The sequence below is a fragment of the Thermobia domestica genome, chromosome 5 (assembly GCF_964235325.1).
Source record: "Thermobia domestica chromosome 5, izTheDome1.hap1.1, whole genome shotgun sequence".
NCBI classification, from domain to species: domain Eukaryota; kingdom Metazoa; phylum Arthropoda; class Insecta; order Zygentoma; family Lepismatidae; genus Thermobia; species Thermobia domestica.
In genome coordinates this window covers 79987982-80007820 of record NC_137458.1, presented here as the reverse complement: position 1 = coordinate 80007820, position 19839 = coordinate 79987982, and positions in this window count along the sequence as shown.

Below are 19839 nucleotides of genomic sequence, written 5' to 3'. Positions count from 1 at the left end.
CAAGTAGCAATAAGAGAAAGTATGAACGTTCTCCGAAATAATCCAAAGAATGACTAATATTAAAGCAGAAAAGAACCGAATGGTGAGATATGAAGGTTTAGTATCACAGAAATAAGATTATTGCCCTTGCATCATGCTATTAAAGTTTCCTACATACTATAGTGTATTCAAAACTTTCTCAAGTCAGATTTGTTGCTTATATACATCACTTTTCTTTATTTGTCAACATTTATTGTCTTCTCTATATTTTGAAAACGAAAGGGAAAATAATGCATTTATGTAGTAGAATATAATTTGCAAATGTTTTAGAGAAATACCTTTTTTATCAAGATAATGGAAAACATTACTAGAAAAGCTTATTTAAAATACATTGACTTAAATAAACCTTTTTTGCGGGAAATACCAACATTTGATTTGAGGCTAATTAAACAACCATAATATTCCATAACCTTAATTGAGTTATTTTCTGTTTTCAAGTTGCTGCTTTCTTTTCTGTATAAAAAGAACATATTGGTAAAAACACGATTTGAGCTATAATTTAACAAACAACTTATATAATCAATCCCCAAATGTGCAAGTATTGTAGAATGAAATACTTTGAAGCATATTGGATGGTTTGGAAATGCGTGATAGCTATTCGCAACTTTGGACTTCTTAAAACAAAGTTGCGAGTTAAATGCGACAGATTATTAGTATAACTATACGTTAATATAATTGAATATAATTTTAAAAATATTGTAAGAAAAACGTCTATAACATATGGGTTAAATAAATTTCAACTGAGATAATAAATAACCATAAGAGACTAACAATTCTGAATCATAATTTTACTACTAAATAGTAGTGACACAATGCTTTTTATAATTTATTATTTATTAGGAATGAACACATTCCAAATCATCTTTCTTAAATCATATATTTTCATTATCGTTAAGAAGATCTTGGAAACAGGAAGAATGTAAGATAATAACAAATAGGTCCAGTGATTACCGGCCCCTTTATGTTATTAATGTGTTCAGTGAAGTAATGGGTAGTCACGTTGTAAAGATATATTTACTATTGTTGACTATTGTCATGGAAATCCAGAATTCTTAACGTCAGGAACATATGTTAATTAAATATTTCAGTGAGGGTTGTTGTCGTGGTTCACAGGTGCTAAAAAGAGCTCTGAATGACAATCGAAATAATGAATCATTGGCAATTAAGAACATTCTTCCGTGAACAACTACTCTTTCCAAAGTGTATCCGAAATTTATTTTATAAATTTTCAAAATCTCAAAATACTTACAAACAGTATAGCAGGATAAGGGGTGAAAAGTGCATTTACCCAGATAGCTGTGATATTTATGCCAAAGTACCTCATATCCAAAGATATCTTTCAACAGAATATCAACTTCATATTTCTTCGAAGTTCGAAGTGATTGTCCAAAATTAGAAAATAAAAATTGTTTATATTACGTAAACAATTTAAATGGCAAGACTGAATCAAAATATGTATACAGTGCGCTTGAAGGGCTTACTGCAGACAAGAAACAAGGTATTTCGCCCTTCAAAGTTTTAGCGGAAAGCTAGTCGGAAATATTCTAATTCAAGGATTTTCTCTGTGGTTGAAACCTATTTTTCACCATAGAAAATGCATGACCTACCTAATACATTTCGACCATCCGCGGTAAAAATTGATGTAAAATCAGGAAAACCAATATCGGACACGCTTGGAATATATGCAATACGCTTTCCAGCTCTAATCTTTTGACCGGGGCGAAGACTGTCAGAAGTCAAAGATCGTTCAGTTAGAGTTTCTGATTCCTCATGAATGACTCTATGAGGCTATGTAACTCTCATAATCATACCTCTTCCAGAAACCACGTGAGAGCGCCGCTGATAATCGAATTGTTATTTTAATATTTTTACGTATTTTTTTGAACTGCGGCTCGGGCAATTGGAGTAGTGTTAGCACTGTACTCCAAGGACAGCAAGTGCCGCATATATGTGTATCTGCCATCAGATTCTTTGAAGAAGAAAACAACATTTTATCCTATAAGTCTGGAGTCAGCGCCTTTTGAGGCGAAGGGCTCATAACAATTGAGGAAGCTAGTGGGGCAGCGTAACTTCACAATAGTCTTGATCATCTTTTATTGAAGATATATTTCACATTGCAAGAGGTCGAATAATGAACACGAACAAAAATCTACTTAGACCCAAACAAAGTTGCCTCTGTGTAAATTGTTCACTATTGATAATACGAATGGTTGCATTGTAGATATGCTGGGGCCATACTCTGCAATCCGAAATGACGTAAAAATAGTAAAAGTGTGAGTTTCAAACGTACTAGCGATTCTCATGGCACAATGTGATACTTATTATGTGAATAGCAAATTTCGGAGCACAATTGAATATTTAGAAGAAAGATTTACAGTTTGAATTCTTACACTGAGAGATAAGCGCATTAAACTGTTTACGGCTGAGGAGAACCTTCCCCACTATGTTATAAGAATCGCTTGTTTGTTGAGAGCGTTCATGGTATTCTTAGACTAACAATCGTCTTCTTCGTCGCAAGTTGCTATCTCAGGTTGTATTGTTATGTTGGATAGTTTCTCTTGCACATAATACTTTTGGTGATGGCCTCGACGAGGAATTTTAACAAATGGAACGTCAGCGCTTTAAAGAGAACACATTCGAATTAAAAGAAGAAGAGCACAGTTCATACAGGTGTACACGTTCCTTTGAAAACGCTATGTTGCGGACAACCTGGATTTCCCGGAGTTGACAGAAAGAGGCCAAAAATTATTTTTTACATTTTCCTATCAGTTGTCTCAGGCATTTTCCTACTAGACTGTATTGATGAACTTGAGTTGCCTTCGTGGATAAGCGGTTAGTGTACGAGCCTTTCTTGTAGGAGATCCGGGTTTGATTCCCGTGAGGAGAAAACATGGTTCGGATTTTACGTTAATCACTAGGTCCACGTCTCATATACTCTCGCTAATGGAATTGACATTAAACTCAACATTTAATTCAGCTGATTAAATGATGTGCAAATATAACAGAATCAATCTTCATTTCATGAAAGAAAATACCCGCACCGTTAAATGCGAGGTACTATCGCGACGTATTAGTAGAAAGACATACTGATCTTATGATGATTATGTTCGAAACACAATGGTGAATTCGTGTCTACAATGGTATTATTGAGAATGTGCAGATGGGTATCAAACAGTTTGATGTTCATACTTTGTTGCAAAAAAGTATTACCTTTCTCGATACTTTGCTAAGATTGTTTGGCCTCCAGAGATTTTAAGTAAATTTTATTATGCTGGTCTTGTAACTCCAGTAATAAATGCACGTATTGACACAGACTACACATACCTTGTCCTTTATTCTTTTCCTAATGTTTTCTAGCACAAGAAAAACATTGCAAAAATATTTTTAATATTTTTGTATTATCACATCTTGTGCATTATAACATTTTGTTTTATATATCTGAATACATTACGCATATAGATAATCAGAGAGTTATTTTCTGTTAATCACATTTTAAAGTGTGGAAATCCTATTAAGACAGCCAGAAAACAATGGCGCTAGTATTCTCACTCTGTTTCTGGAAGAGGTATGATTACAAGGGTTACATTGTCACACAGAACCATTTATAACGCGTCAGAAATTCAAACTCAAAAATCTTTGACTTCTGACACTATTAGTGCAAGCCAAATAATTTATTGCTTAAAACGATTTCCAGGCATGTCCGACTTTGGTTTTCCTCATTTCAAACCAAGCTGCACCACAGGTATCAAACTATTGGCAAAATATATTATAGGTAAGTTGGTGCTGCTTCTATGGCGGAAAATACGTGATCACTGAAACATAAACCAAAAATATTTGTATTCCAATATTTTCGGTTAGCTTTTCGCTAGAAATTTGAAGGGCTAAATACATTATTTCTTGTTTTCCGTAAGTCCCTTTAAGGAAAGTAAATTAATATTTTGTTTCACCTTCGTAACTTCCGAGATATCATCAATTTTTGACTTATACATTTTGAATAATAATGTCGAAGTTTAAAAGAATTAGAATTTGCTTTTCTGGCCAACGTTATTTTTGGTCAAGAGGGAATTTTGGTATGAATATCTCAGCAATCCGTGTAAGGGCACTTTTCACCCCTTACCCGGCTAAGTCCTTTGAGATAATTTAGAATTTAAGAGGAGCAGGTCTATAACGGAACCCTATTCATGGCTGCGAAATGCACATGGGCGCCAATCATGTATCACTTTCCACTTATGCTGAAATTCTTCGTATGAATCATATATACGTAATTATTTGTCACGCAATAAACAAACGTAGTAGTCCCTTAGACTGGTAAACACCAAAAGAGCATAACTAGCAAAAACCATTAACAAATACAGAACTATTCAAAATCTCAATATAACAAAACTATAAAAACATCGTATAAGAAAGATTTTATTTTTCATTACTAGAGGCCATAAAATACAAGAATAGAACTTAGGACACGGCCCCAGGTCCATATCAAGGACAGTGTCCCGCCATCTCCTGTAGACTTCAAAAAATTTACAAAAGAAACTCATAGCTCATTTTAGCACCCAAGTGCATCAATATAGAGTTTACTGTGCACAAGAAATCCAACCAAAATTAACATAGAATACCTTAAATAACACTAGTCAACAAGAGTTTGGCACAGAAATAAAAATGCTGGATTCTAATAAACTTTTAACTTAGAATTCGAATCTGCAATCCGTTTTTCTCCATCACCCTCAGTTTCCCCGTGACAGAGGGATTCTTGGGAAATGTCCCTACAAATTTTCCTTTTTCAACAATTTTTGTAACTGTAGATCGGGTACCCTTAGGTATATAAACACAGAAATTCCATTGTGTGTTAGTCTCATTTATAATTAGTAAGCCCTCTAACGTTCATAAGAATCGCATTTTTTTTCTAGAGAAATAAACATATTTATGTAAAGTATGATATGTGCACTGTTCATTTTACCATATTCATTAGTGCAGATAAAATCACATATCATTTGTACGAAAATTACAATATAAGCACGGTTTATACCTCATTGCACTTCCAATAAAACATATTTTCAATGATGTGTAAACCATATCGCCATTTTTGTATGAGGGAATTTTTAGAGGGATTTTGTTGGAAATTCCCTCCAAAAAGCAATTTATATTTTTTTGTCTAACTTGCTATTTGTATATAGTGATACAGGAACAGGAAGTGCATTAAAACATAGTTTTATGTCTACTTAATAAATAATGTTAATTTCATGTGAGTAGCATTATTCTGTCTAGAGATATAAACTATTGTGTCTATTTATAGATAATATAGAATATTCTATGCAAGACGTTTACCAAACACAAAAACCTAACGTTGATGTATTACTGTCGGCACATACATGGATACTCAAATACAAGCACAAATAAACGCATGTTTTCTGTAGAAAATAAGTCAATTTTTAATATTTTGATCTGGCAATAATACATAAAAAAGTTAATGACTCACGTAGCCTGGTGACTGTTAGTAAGGTTGAGAGACGGTGAGTGAGTGTTAGTAGCGTTGAGTGTTTTAGATGTGGCCACGTGTAAGATGAAGTGTTTGTGCATTGTGGAGTTCGAATAGGTTGTGTTGTTTGGTGATGCACTGAGTTATATTACGTTTGTGTTGCTTCATAGTTGATGGAGTGTAGATTCGTGTGTGTATGTGTGTGTGATACCTTACAGAATACAAGATGCAGAGGATGTGTGTAAATCACCCGAGTTATGTATGTGGGGAGCAGACATTTAAATCGCAACGTCGATGTTTTACTCCGCTTGTGAGGAAGTGTTATCAGTTATATTTTGGTTGCTGTGTAGGAGACCAGAATAAGAACTGGTCTCCTTACTACATTTGTTGTACTTACGGGAAACGTCTGAATGGGTGGGCAAATTGTGAACGAACATGAACTTCGCAGTACCGATGATCTGTAGAGAGCCAAAAGATCATTCTTCAGACTTCTACTTTAGTATGACACAGATAAAAGGAATAACCAGTAAATCTAAGTAAACAGTACAGTACCCTAATTTGCCATCAGCAATTGGACCAGTTCCACATAGTGCACAATTACCTGTACCAGTACCTCTTGCTCATCTTACGGTAAATGAGGATTACGTACTTAAGGCAACTACTGAAGTTCCAAATGAAGAAGATGATCCTACTTACGTAGGAAGCACATCTACATTTGCTCCCCATCTGATAACTCAGGGTGAACTAAATGACCTCGTGCGGAATATACATGCAGAACCCTCTTGCTTCTAGACTTAAAGTCTGGATTCTGCTCCATCGTGACACTAAATTGTGTATTTTTCGAAACCGTCATACAGAGTTTCAAAACTACTATTCTCAAGAAAATGATTTAGTTTATTGTAATAATATCTGTGCTGTGATGGATACACTCGTACATGCACATATACAAGAGAGGTAGATTATTTATTGACTCTTCCAAAACTAGTTTGAAAGCTGTCCTTTTGTAGAATGGCAACAAATTTCCTTCGGTGCTTTGGCTTGTGCAGCTAATATGAAGGAAACCTATGACAACTTCAAAATAGTGTTAGAAATAATTCAGTATGAGAAATACAAGTGGACTGTTTGCTGTGATTTAAAAGTTATTTCTTTGTTAATGGGTTTTCAGCTTTGTTATATGATATAGTGTGGTTTCCTCTGCGAATATAGCAGCAGGAACAAAGCGGAACATTACATCAAGAAGGAATGGCCAAAGCGTGTATTAACTTCTGGACAGAAAAATGTTGTTTATTCCTCACTGGTGAGCTCTGATAAGATAGTTATGCGTCCTCTTCACATTAAGATGGGCCTCTTCAAAAACTTGGTTAAGACAATGGACAAAAATAATGCAGAATTTTGTTCCCTCAATGAAAAACTTCCTCGGGTTAGTGACGCTAAAATCAAGGAAGGGATTTTTGTAGGCCTCCAAATAAGATGTTAGATACGTGACCAAAAATTTGAGGATCCTTTAACTCTGGTTGAGAAAACAGCTTGGTGTTCATTTACAGAGATTTTTTTTTTTTAGGGAACCAGAAAGCCCCAAATTACCATGAAATTGCCAGTGTTTTCCTGCAATCATTCAAAGAAACGGGTTACAACATACTTCTTAAAGTTCACTTTCTAGACTCCCACCTGGATTTTTTTCCTGAAAACCTTGGTGCTCTTAGTGAAGAGTATGGGGAACGTTTCCATTACAACATCTCCTCTATGGAGAAGAGATACCAGAGACAGTGGAGCTCACAAATGCTAGCTGATTGCTGTTGGACACTCAAAAGATATATTCCAGAATCCAAACACAGAAGAAAGTCTACAACTAAAACATTTTAGTTAACATAAGTAAGTGTTCATTTATTAAGAAGATACCACTTACTTCTTTTGTAATATTTATTAAGTAGACATAAAACAATGTTTAATAAACTTCCTGTTTCTGTATCAATATATACAAATAACACGTTAAGACAAAAATAATCTTATAAACTACTTTTGGAGGGAATTTCCCACAAAATCCCTCTAGAAATTCCCTCATACAAGAAATTGTGACGCGGAGTATACATAATTGAAAATATGTTTCATTGGAAGTCCAATAAGGTATAAACTCTGTTTATATTGTAATTTTCGTGGAAGTTATATGTGTTTTTATCTGAATATAGTAAAACGAACAGTACACATCGCGTAATTTTATATAAATATGTTTATTTCTCTAGAAAGAATAATGCGATTCATATGAACCTTACAAGGCTTTCTAAGTGTAAATCAAGCTAACATACAATATAATTTGTGTGTTTATATACCTAATGGTACCCGAGCTACAGGTATGAAAATCTTAAAAGTGGAATTTGAAGGGAAATTTCCTGAAAATCCCTCTGTCACGGGAAAATTGAGGGTGATGGAGAACAACTGATCGCATCTACGTTAAAAGTTCTATTAGAATCAGGTTTTTTCTTCCGTGTGGCAGAGAAAAGGTATTTTTTGTTGACTAGTGTAATAAGAAACACAGCCTTGCAGTTTAATGTCAAAGAAGTATTGTAGAATAAATTAGTATGCATCTAAATGAGAAATCATATATTCACTTAAAATGAAATACTTGACATAATTTTCAATGTATTCTCAAAAATGTACCGAAAACTTAAATTGGAATAGATTTTTATATCCTAGTTGAATAACAATTTTATTGCATGTCAAGCACAGTTTTACTATACGAAACTTGTTTCTAACATTCCCATTGGTCACTTCAGATCACATGGCCAAGATCAAGAATTACATAGTTAAAAATACATGCTATGTAATGAGCGCTTAATTTAAAAGTAACCCTAATTTGTGAGTACGTGGCTTTCACTTACAATCCCTTATCGAAATTACTGATTCTATCATCATATTTATTTTGTAGCTCTTGAACTACTTAAGTTCTTTCTAAGAGCTATGCATATGAACCGGAATGCACTATGTTTAATGAACTGGAATGCACAAAATAACGAATATGCATAATTTCATTGACGTTCATGTCGGAAGCGATATATTATATTATTTTAAATTATAAAACGTTCAGCGATTCACATTTTAAACAGAGAACACTAATTGCGGACTGAAACATACAAATGACACATACATGCAAGAAATTAAAAATACTATGATAAAGTAAATAACAGCGAAATACAGTTATGGTCATCATAAAATATACAAATCACAAATATAACATAAACTTCCTATACGCACTGATCATATGCATGCAATTATTCACTCACAGACATATACAGACATGCATTATGGTCAGAAATTAAGATTAAAAGCAACAGCCGTGGTATACTGATATGCTACAGTACAGAAATAGCACTATAACTGATTTGATCTATACCAACATATTTCATTATTAACCTTAAAACCTGAAAACAGTAATTTCGAATAAATGGCCAAGTCTCTTAAAGAAAACGGGGAGACTTATAAACTGAGCAGAAAGAGAGATGCTATCTTCCGAATATTTAAACGATATTACTAAACTTGATTTTAGAAAAAGAAACCTAATTAATTAATAAGTTAGTAGCCGAACTGTACATTTCAGTGTACTAAAATTTAACCGCCGGCCATGTTTAAATTCACGGACACAATAATCCAATGAACACTTAAAAAAACAGCCAGCTAGCTATCATTTATTTGATCACTTATTAGGTTCCTTGTTACCTTATGCTCAAACAAAATAGTTGTTGGTCTCGAGATCGGTCTAAGACCTTGACTTTCTGTAGTATAAGACTTCGCTGGCACTCTCTGTTGTTTAGAAATTGAGCGAAATTATTTAACTAGTAATACTCTGATTTTACAGGTTGTAGAAATACAAAAGATGGGTTTTGTCTTCAAAGAACAATAATGTAAATAAAATCCACACATGGTTCACGTTTTCTATTTACCAGTTCGTAGTATTGTTATTCTTTTTTATAGTCCCACGCTCTACTGACAATTTTGTATCATACGTATTTTAAAATGTAAATTTACTTCCAAAATGATTATTCTGGAGAATGTACAATATTTTCTGGAAAATACCATGTTTACTCTTTGGTGTTTTGGTTGCAGACTCGCTAACAATGTTTATTCCATGCTTATTTACAGGTTTATTTTGAATTATTACTATTAGGATGCCACCTGTTTACGATTGTATATGTTATCCTACAGTATTGCTAATATGAAATTATATACAAACACAGTAATGTACAGTGCATATATGATGTGGTTTTATAAACTCAACTGATATACAAATTACTATAGTGACTCACACGTCATAGCCTATTATCGGAACGTACCAATTATTTACTCACTAGTGCAAATGCAGAATACACGCTCCATATAAATACATTTGAAACGTAATTGAAATTACCCTTTCTAGGTATGTTAATAAATTCAATTTAATATCTAACATAAATATTATTTGCTAATGTCTGTACTCTATAGTCCAAAGATTATAATATAATAGCATGATATGTTTTTGGTTAGTCGATCATCGTATATTGAATTACGGAAGTCGTAATCGTTTCAGATCCTCACTTTTTTGCTTTCAATAGGATATTGCATATTTTATTCTTAAACATTGTACTAGAAAATTAAAATTCTTATTCATTAAAGAAATGCGTACATTTCTTGTTATATTATATAAAAGGCTTTCCTTTCTTTATAGTGCCGGGATGACAGACGCTGGTGGTTATTTCCTGTTAACTGGAACTGCAACACCTGTGATGCAAAGTCGTCGATTGAAGGTGATTCGTGGACTTCTTGATATTGCAGGTATACAATTAAATCACAGGGGTAAACCCATATGAATAAAAAACACAGGGGTAAATCCATATAAAGTGGTACAGAGGTGGTTGCCCGACCATCTCTGAAAATTATAAAAATGTGAGTGTGACGAACCTTGTGTATCAAGAGGTCTATAACACTATTCGCGTTGTCGTATGTACAAGTGTTCCTGAATGGCGATCATCTTTGTTGTCGGTGGAGTGACTTTTTGCTTTGAAAACGTTTCGTAAAACTACAGTTGCTAAGGATGTATGTATCAGACGAACATCAAACAAAAACAAATGTTTACAAGAGTGACGGGAGCACGAAAAATATATAATCTTGTTTGTCAATAAATATGCAGAGTTCCAAACCAACACATCAAATTACTAGAAATAGAACAGAAAATTACACTTTTCAAGGAGCTGCATTTTGCAGAGGCATAAAGTGTGTGTGTGTGGGGGGGGGGGGGTTAATAAGTTTTGTACTGAATACCGTGCATGTAAAGAGTATGCACAAATATCCACCACTATGATAATACTGGCGGCATAGATTTATGGGTGTCAGGTGGGTGAAGTTTGTGATTTTGATGCCATGTTTGGGCATAATATTTAAAATGGGTAAAGTCTAAAAATTGCTTCCTAGACCACAAAGTAACTCTGTATGTGAATAAACTATTGCAAAGAAAAAGATCATGACTGATGTTACACGGGGAAAAAAATAAGGACATCATAAAAATTCGAATAAAGCAGGTGCGTGACGATAGTCGTAGCCGGGAAGAATTTCAATGTTTTGATACGTTTCATGCTAGATCTCAGAAACTATGCATGGTTCTGCTATTAGGCCCGCTTTCGTTTGTGTTGCATTGTGCGTAAGCTTGAGAATGGCGTTTATTCCAACTTTCTAGCTCCATGATTATTTCCTCGTCTACAGAGTGGATAATTTATGATGACCATCCGCTATAACGGACAAACCAAAAGAGAGAGAAAAGGGAAATGTTGCACGAAGCAAACATAAGAAGGGAGGCATCTATGTATGCATTAAACTGAAAGACTTAACAAACAGTGCTGCAAACCCAATAAAAATTATATTTTATCAAATGGCTCTACGTCAGATTATTACATATTTCAAATCAATGTGTCAAACGTAAACCTAAACTATTACCTTTGTTACTCAGTGTTACAAATTAAGGATGTTGTAGTATCACAAACATCCAAAGTTGGGAAGTCTCTAACTGAAATACAGCATAACGGAGATTCACAGAGTAATGTACATCGACAGTTATTTGTTGTTGGATTCCATGGTCATGGTATGACTTGTTTCGAATGATTAGGAACGAAGTTACCAGGACTTTAAATGTTATTTTTTGAAAGCCTTTATATCGAAAAAATCCTAAAACACGTATTATATCTGGTTACCTGTATGGTTTATAATGGATGTGTAAATTATTTTACCGTTTACGCAATTCAATATCTCAAACCAGTACCGGAAATATGATAAACATTGCTAAAGTTTGCAACACTGCTTAAATTTTGTAATTGCGAGAACTTGTAATTATATGTATTAAAAGCTATTGCATGAATGCTCTAAAAGAGAAGGGAAACAACAATCATTTTAAACATTTTCCAGAAAAAAGCCATTTTCAGCAAGATAGGATAGATAGGTATAACGGAACCTTGTGAACACATTGATTTACGTAACTGGGATTGGATTTAAATGATACTTTGCTGATACATTAGGTGCTCTAATTCCACGGTAGAGTTTCACGATGGGTGGCGTAGGTGCAAGTGGGAGATAACCGTCTTACAATATAGACGTGGCAATGATCATGGAGCTAGAAGGATGGAACAAAGGACACTCGCAAGCTTTTACGCAACGCAAAACAAACAATAGCAGACCTAATTGCTGAACCATGATTGTGTTTTGAAATTTAGCATGAAACATATGAAAATATTTAATTTTTCAGGACTATCACCATCGTCACACACCTGCTTTCTTCGCGTTTTTAGTACGTCCTCACTTATTTCTCCATGTAATATCAGTCATGATTTTTTTGAATAGTTTATTCATATAGAGAATTACTTTGTGTTACTAAGAAGCAATCTTTATTAATTTGCCCTCCTGACATATTATGCTTGAACCATGGTATCAAAATCACATACTTGAATATTAGCACCATCATAAATCTATGGTGCCAGTATCATCATAGGTGTTGATATTTCTCGAGAATTTTTAAATGAATAGTATTCAACACAAAAGTTACGCCCCCCATTTTATACCATTTCAAATTACAGCTCCTTTAAAAGTGTAATTTTCTGCACCTTTTCTTGTGATTTCATGTATTGGTTTGCATAACTACATATTTATTTAGAATCAAAGAGTATATGTTCTCCGTGCATCTCAGTCTTTCCTGTAAATATTAGTTTTTGTTTAGTGTTCGTGCGATTTGTACGACCTCAGCAACTGTAATTTTTGAAAACGCATGCAAATTCGCACTCCACCGACAACAAAGATGGCCGCCATTCAAGAACACTTGTACATACTACAACGTGAATGATGTTATTGACCCTCTTATATACAAAGTTAATCTCACTTCAATTTCTATATTTTTCGGAGATGTTCGAGTAACCATTTTCGCCATCTTTGGACCACTTCAAAGGGATTGACCCACAAGATATTGTCAATACAAACATTCTCTGAGTGACATTGTTTCGGGTATTCTACGATGCCACAAGGTAAACAGTATTTCCATGCAAAAGAAAGATGTATTTCTTTACGTGGGAATATGTCTGATTAATACGCATTTCAAACCTGCGTAATAAAGCGAATAAAGTAAGGAAGTCACTTGTATTTTTCTGTGTTGCAAACTAAGTACGCCACAGTATCACAAGCATCAAATTTGCAATGGTTAATGCGATAATGCACACTTAATGTACTTTAGTCTCTAGTACTATAATCGTGAAATGGCGTGGGTTATAATACTTACCAAACCAGTTATTTGAAACAAAGTGAAATTTTCAATTCTTTGTAACGTTGTTTGTACCTCTTCCCAATATAATTAACGTGGTGCCCATAGTAATCACTTCTAGTGTACTTCGAATTTGTACTATTTCACAGGGCCTTGTTCCTTAATCTCCAAAACCAACAATTTTACTGGAAGTATCATCGTTCTATGTAGAAGTATCTTCTTAGCAAGCAGAATTCGCAATCGCAATTTACGAAGACGCTCATTGCAGATATTCCGAGCACCTGAATATTTCGTTTAAACTTCGAAGCTTCCTCGTGTAACTAGGTATAACTGATGTGACTTAGTACTTCCCTATATGTAGTGATTTACTAGAATACTACACTGTGAATTGAAGGGCAATTGGATTCTTTAATATAGTGAATATATACATGGATGTAATATTACTCCAAGTGAATTATGTTCTTGAGATTGGCTTCTTAGAGAGCTTAATCATTTTACGTATTCGGGATTTTGTAAGCTTTAGATTTTTTCTGATGACAAAGAAAGTTGTTGTTAAATGTGTGTAAAATCGGGAACATTCCCGTGAAGCAAAGAACCTTAATAGAGTCTTTCCCGGCTTCTTCTACGTAATATCTACCATTACATTTCTGCTCTGTACTGTAATTAGAAGTCCTGCTAGCAACATATGGTTAAAATAATATCAAGAAAGGAGCCAGAGTGCTACCTACGTTTTGATTCTACATATTTTGTTGAAATTGTAGGTGAGCTACAGTATACTACTGCTGAAGTTGATTAAAACATTATTCCAACTCCCAATAATTTGAACAGAAGTAGATTGGACTCAGTCCTCCTCATATCATAAAAGGCTTTAAAAATATATATTTCTTCCACTGGTATGACAGCAGAACAATATATCTACTCCTTGAATAGTCAGTATATTTTCTTAAAAATACAACTATTTATAACATAAAGAAATAAACGAATTTATGGAAAGAATATATATAGATACTTCATCATTCGTACTCAACACCTAGTTTGGCTACCAAACATTATTTCATTGTAATGTGTACTGTGTATACGTATAACCGTATATTTACCGAGAAAGTATTATTCTTCACATCGAAATAGAATATACTATTCTTCTGATAGTATATTGTGTATTATTCTTCTCTATTAGATATTTTTATCCAATTTATAGTTAATTATATCGTAAGGAACTTTAATCTATTTCCTCGTATTTAATTTTAATCTAGATACCTATGTATTTTACTTTGAGATTTATTCATATTATTTTCAATTCGAAAGTATGTTCGGGTTCAACTAATGGAATCCTATGCTTTCTCACTGTCTGTATATCATACCTCTGATATTATCACATCAGTGAGATTAACTAAAATTAAATATCCCATGTTATTTTAGTAGGTGCATGAAAATAAGAAACTTTGTAACGAATTTATAATTACTTAGTTTCTACATAAGTGCTGATATAAATCATAACTCTCAAATTATTTCTCCAATGTAATTAATAACAGTCAAAATTCAAAGTAAGATATAAAAGGTTATTTTGGAATATAATGAATCTGTTAACAATAATCTTTATGGAACATAAATTACCGATTACAAGGAAATCGAAACAATCACAAATGGAAACATAGAACAACGCTTGACAATTTGTTACTACGGGGGGTCCTTAATTTGAATATTTGTGAACGCGAACAAAAACTTAATAACTCTATCATCTTACAGTTTTTTTGACATGTTATGAGGGATTTCTATTTTAAATTAATGCTTTAACGTCATAATGAAATGAGTTCGTTATATTCTAAAAATTAGGTGTTAGAGATGATTTAGTATCTTATGACGGCAGAAATTTTTATTTCAGCTTCTCCTTTAAACTTTTCTAGGTAAAATAAAGATCAAACGACAAATATAAAACACGGGAAAATCTACAATCAAAATACAGATTTACAATGGGGAGATGAATTAGTTGCAAAGCGTTTGCTCGTAAATAACTAGAAAGTAACCAATTGCTATTTATTAAAATACGAAATCAGTGTCGTAATTAATTCTAATCGTATCTATAATTCATCATAATTATTTTAGTTCAATATTTATTACGGAATACGGAATTACGGATTATTATCATTAATCATATAATTTCAAAGAAACGTTAGCTATCACTTTGTTCACCTTACAGTCAGAAATCTTGTCTCTGCAGTAGTCTTGGTAGCAATATATTTAGGACAATATTTTAACTCATTTAGACTTATTATTTCATTATCAAGTAATATTATTATCCATTTTCCAGTTTCTCTCGGCGGTGTTTTCTCATTTTTCATTGGAGTCAGCTTCCTGAGTTTGGTAGAAATAGTTTATTATTTTCTATTGAGACCTATTTTTATATTGCATAAAGAAAACAAGAACAACTGAAATATAAATTCAGTTCATGTCAATTTGTGATTTCTGCTGCAACAATTCCAAGACAGATGTAACAAAGTTTGTATTTAAATTTTGATGGTAACAGTGATGCCTATTGTGGTACATTAGACACATATTGTTTGTTCGGAATTGGTCAGCGGTCCGACGTAAGGTGATATAAATGACTGTGTTGACAATCCACTATTTGCAAAATACTCAAGAGAGGTAAATATAACAATTATGTCTTTAATTATCACATACTGATAAAAATGCATTTATCAAGGAAAAATTTCGCAGATATGTCTTTCGAATATTTTGAGTACGGGAAATATAAGGCTCTTTCTTAATATGCCTTAGAGCCAAACCATAGAACTTAACAGTTGTATTTTTATAAAGTGTAGGTAGAAATGCTATTCTATGAGAATAAAAAGTGTATATGTGTTTTTCACAGGTCACAAAACTTTTTGAAATACTTTCTTGTGATGAATTCTTGTTGGCAATTTCACATAAGTTTTCTATGGGTTTTCAACAGTGTGGCTAACATATGTCTAAGGAGTAGAGTTTGATGTTTGAGATGGGATCTATAATACCTATCATAAATTTCATTCACTTTGGTGTGCTTTTCTAGACTATAGTTTTATGTTTTAAAATAGTTTTAGAGCATTTTCAAAAATACATTACAGAAAATACACCTTTATAGTGCGGAAGTTTATAAAGTCATGACACATTTCGGTAGCAATACTTGGTATGTAACAATGCAACATAACCTAGAGTTAGGTATTCTATTTCTCGTTGAATTGGAATATATAGTATTCAGTACACAAACAATGGATATTTGGTTTGGATTTTGAGTTAGAGAGAAGCTTTTGAGAACACTTTTCTGAAATATGTTGTAAAATCATACAAAAATTGCGCATAATTTAAATTTGGAACATTTTATTCTTTTAGTTAATGAGGTATTGTTTGTAATTATTTATATTTCCTTGCTTAGGAATTCAGAAGAACAATTCACCAAAAAACTGCTTTACATATATAATGTTTTTAATTGCACAATTCCTTTAATTGGATGTTATACACTCTTAGTTATCAACGAGAACTTAAATCATAGATTGAAAAAGTAAATATCATCAATATAAATTGTAACGTTATAGTTTTTTAACGTACTGTAGTACGTTGTAGTTAGTGTTATTGTGTTAATTTAGCAAATAATAATATATTTGAGGTTACCTGTATGATAACATTGCTTAAGTATTTTCATAGCATAAGGGTACTACAAATAACATTATGTTTGACTAAGTTTATATGGTTTAGGAAACCATGATAATATATATAATCACGAAAACACCAAATGTAATAAATAAGCATTCATCGATGATAAACATACTTTTACTTGAATTGCATATTATAATGAATACATGTATAGTAATCCTTCTTAAGACAATATATCTCACTTGCTATGGAGGTTGACCATTGCATTTCAACAACTATGGAACTTATACTAAAACAAATTGTTTGCAGTGGTAAATTGGGTGAAGAGTATAAAGCTAAGTTATAGACAATCGTGAAGGTTGGTAACGAACTAAGTTTCCTAACCACGCCTTCTATGGATAATATATCTCACCTCATTGAAAGAATTCAGTGTAAGGGAAGATTTTTATGAAACAAAATAGCTGCTATATCATATTTCTAATTATTTGACTAGTTATTGTACCTCAGCCAAAATAATATTTGCACGTAATACATTTTCCGAGAATTTCTTATGTGTACAGACATATGCATATTTATTCAATAAACAAAGATATATGTGTAACGTAGGCAATATAAAGGTACTTAATGTATTGTTATAATTGCTGCAACGATTGCTATAGCTGTTATAATTGATTTTGAATAATTAATGTTTTCTACACATGACATATACTGTAATTAAATATTGGGCCGTTATATGAATCGCCAATTAATAGATATTGGAAACGTAAAACGATTTTCCCAATGTTGGTGCTACAATTGACGTAATTTTAAGTAGTACAATATAATTTATATGCTTTGCTTTGAGTGTTATATTAAGGTGAATTTAATTGTGTGGAAACAATTTGGTTCTCATTGATAGTATATTTTAAGGACATTTTCACGTAATATTTTAGGTTCTTTTAGAAATATCCTGACAAATTAAGTGCCATATCAAGACAAGTTACCATATTTCTAATAGAAGCTACTATTTTAAATATATGTTAAAAAGTGAAAAAATAACATTTTCATATAACAGTATTAATATTTCTAATTTTCCTGTGGTCACAACTAAGGTTAATTATATTTGCTTTTTTTATAAATATAATTATATTTAACGTGAGTTTCATAATGTTTTGTTGATAGTTAATACCTAGAAATTTAATAACAAGGATATTTATTGCAAATATGATATTTTCCTCGTACATTTCATATATTATGGCATAATTAGTATGAAGTATTGCAGGATATTAGTTATGTTAATGAAAAAACGAAATCTTTAAGTTTTACGTCCGACCGTTATGCCGGTTAGGCTAAAGGGGAATGAAGTAAGAGGGTGGTGGTGTCTGTTCACTTCTAAGTCCACACGGTGCAAGCTGGGATTGAACCACGGACCCCAAGCACCGGAGGTGAACACTCTACCACGGAGCCACCGCGCTCCCACAGCTATGTTAATTATGTACCATTCTTTAGTTGTGATATGGATATAAACAACTAATAATTGGGGATAAGCTTATGCCATAACTTTTAAAAAATTATCTTCTAGAAAGATAAATGAACGCATTCGTTTGTTGGTACATTGCATCGTAATATTCTACGGTATTACGTTATAGCTCTGTAACTAGAGAAGTAATTATAAACTTGCTGATTTGAGCAAACGCATCCAAGTTTTTAGAACAAGAAATATTTATAATTGATGTACTAATATCGAGACGAGGGTTCCTTGTGAAATAATTCCAAAAAAATAAAAAAGCATATTTCGATTATTAAGATTGAGAAAAAGTTATATAGGGATTAAAGGAAAGAAATGTAGTATCCGCACAATATCACAATGCGTCGACGATGTTGATCCCTTTGCATGCATAATTTGGTCAGCTAAAGATATATGATGTAAGTACCGTAAATCCTCAAATTTATCATTTAAATTCCGTAGACAAAATTATTCCGGTTAAATGGCGATGAACAACATAAACATGGACTTTTATACGACAAAAACAATTACATCGATTTATATAGTCACGATGTTAGCCTCTAAATTAGTTAATATTTTCATATATTAACAATACTGAAATGCTGAGATTTCCTTACATGTCGAAGTGTTGCTATTTTTACTGCTAAAATTTAATCAGGAAGACAATGGTGAAGCTACTTTAGAGATAGAGTTAAATGCAGAGTAATATACATGTATTTTAGGTTTATTATTATTATTATTATTATTATTATTATTATTATTATTATTATTATTATTATTATTATTATTATTATGGGAGTGGGACTTTATTCTCTTTCTCCGTACGTGTCTACAAATTTTAATTATCGAATTACATGATCAAATTACCAGTTCATTGATTTGATCAAGCATTAGGGAAATAACATTTTGTGTAGACACGTCAGGTCAGATGGTATTGGGAAAGCGGAGAGAAGGATAAACAACTTATTCATTTATTCTCATTACAAATTGTCAAAGGAATAGGTTTTGTTAACGCTTCAAACAAATTCGTTTATGCCTGGTAATGACAAGTAATATTCATTGTTTTAATAGAAACGAAAGTTTGAGAATAAACTGTTCCTGATCAAATTGTTGAAATCTCAATTGCTGTCACTATAGACTGGTATCTTCAAATATCCTTCATCAAATATTTAACGTGTCCATGTGAAAGTATTATTACTATTGACAGAAACATCGATATTAATAAAAGGTTTGGGACATTTGCTTATCAAATCCTAAAAAAGCTTTAACTTGTGAAAAATGTCGCGATTATCTACAATTTGCTGACAAGAAAATAGAATTCCATGAACTACATAAAGAAATAAATAACTTTTACAAATATTTATAAATGATTCACAAATTATAAAACGAAGGATTGACATAAAAGTTTACACTGTTGTAAATAAACACTGTTAATAGTTTCATTCTTCAAAA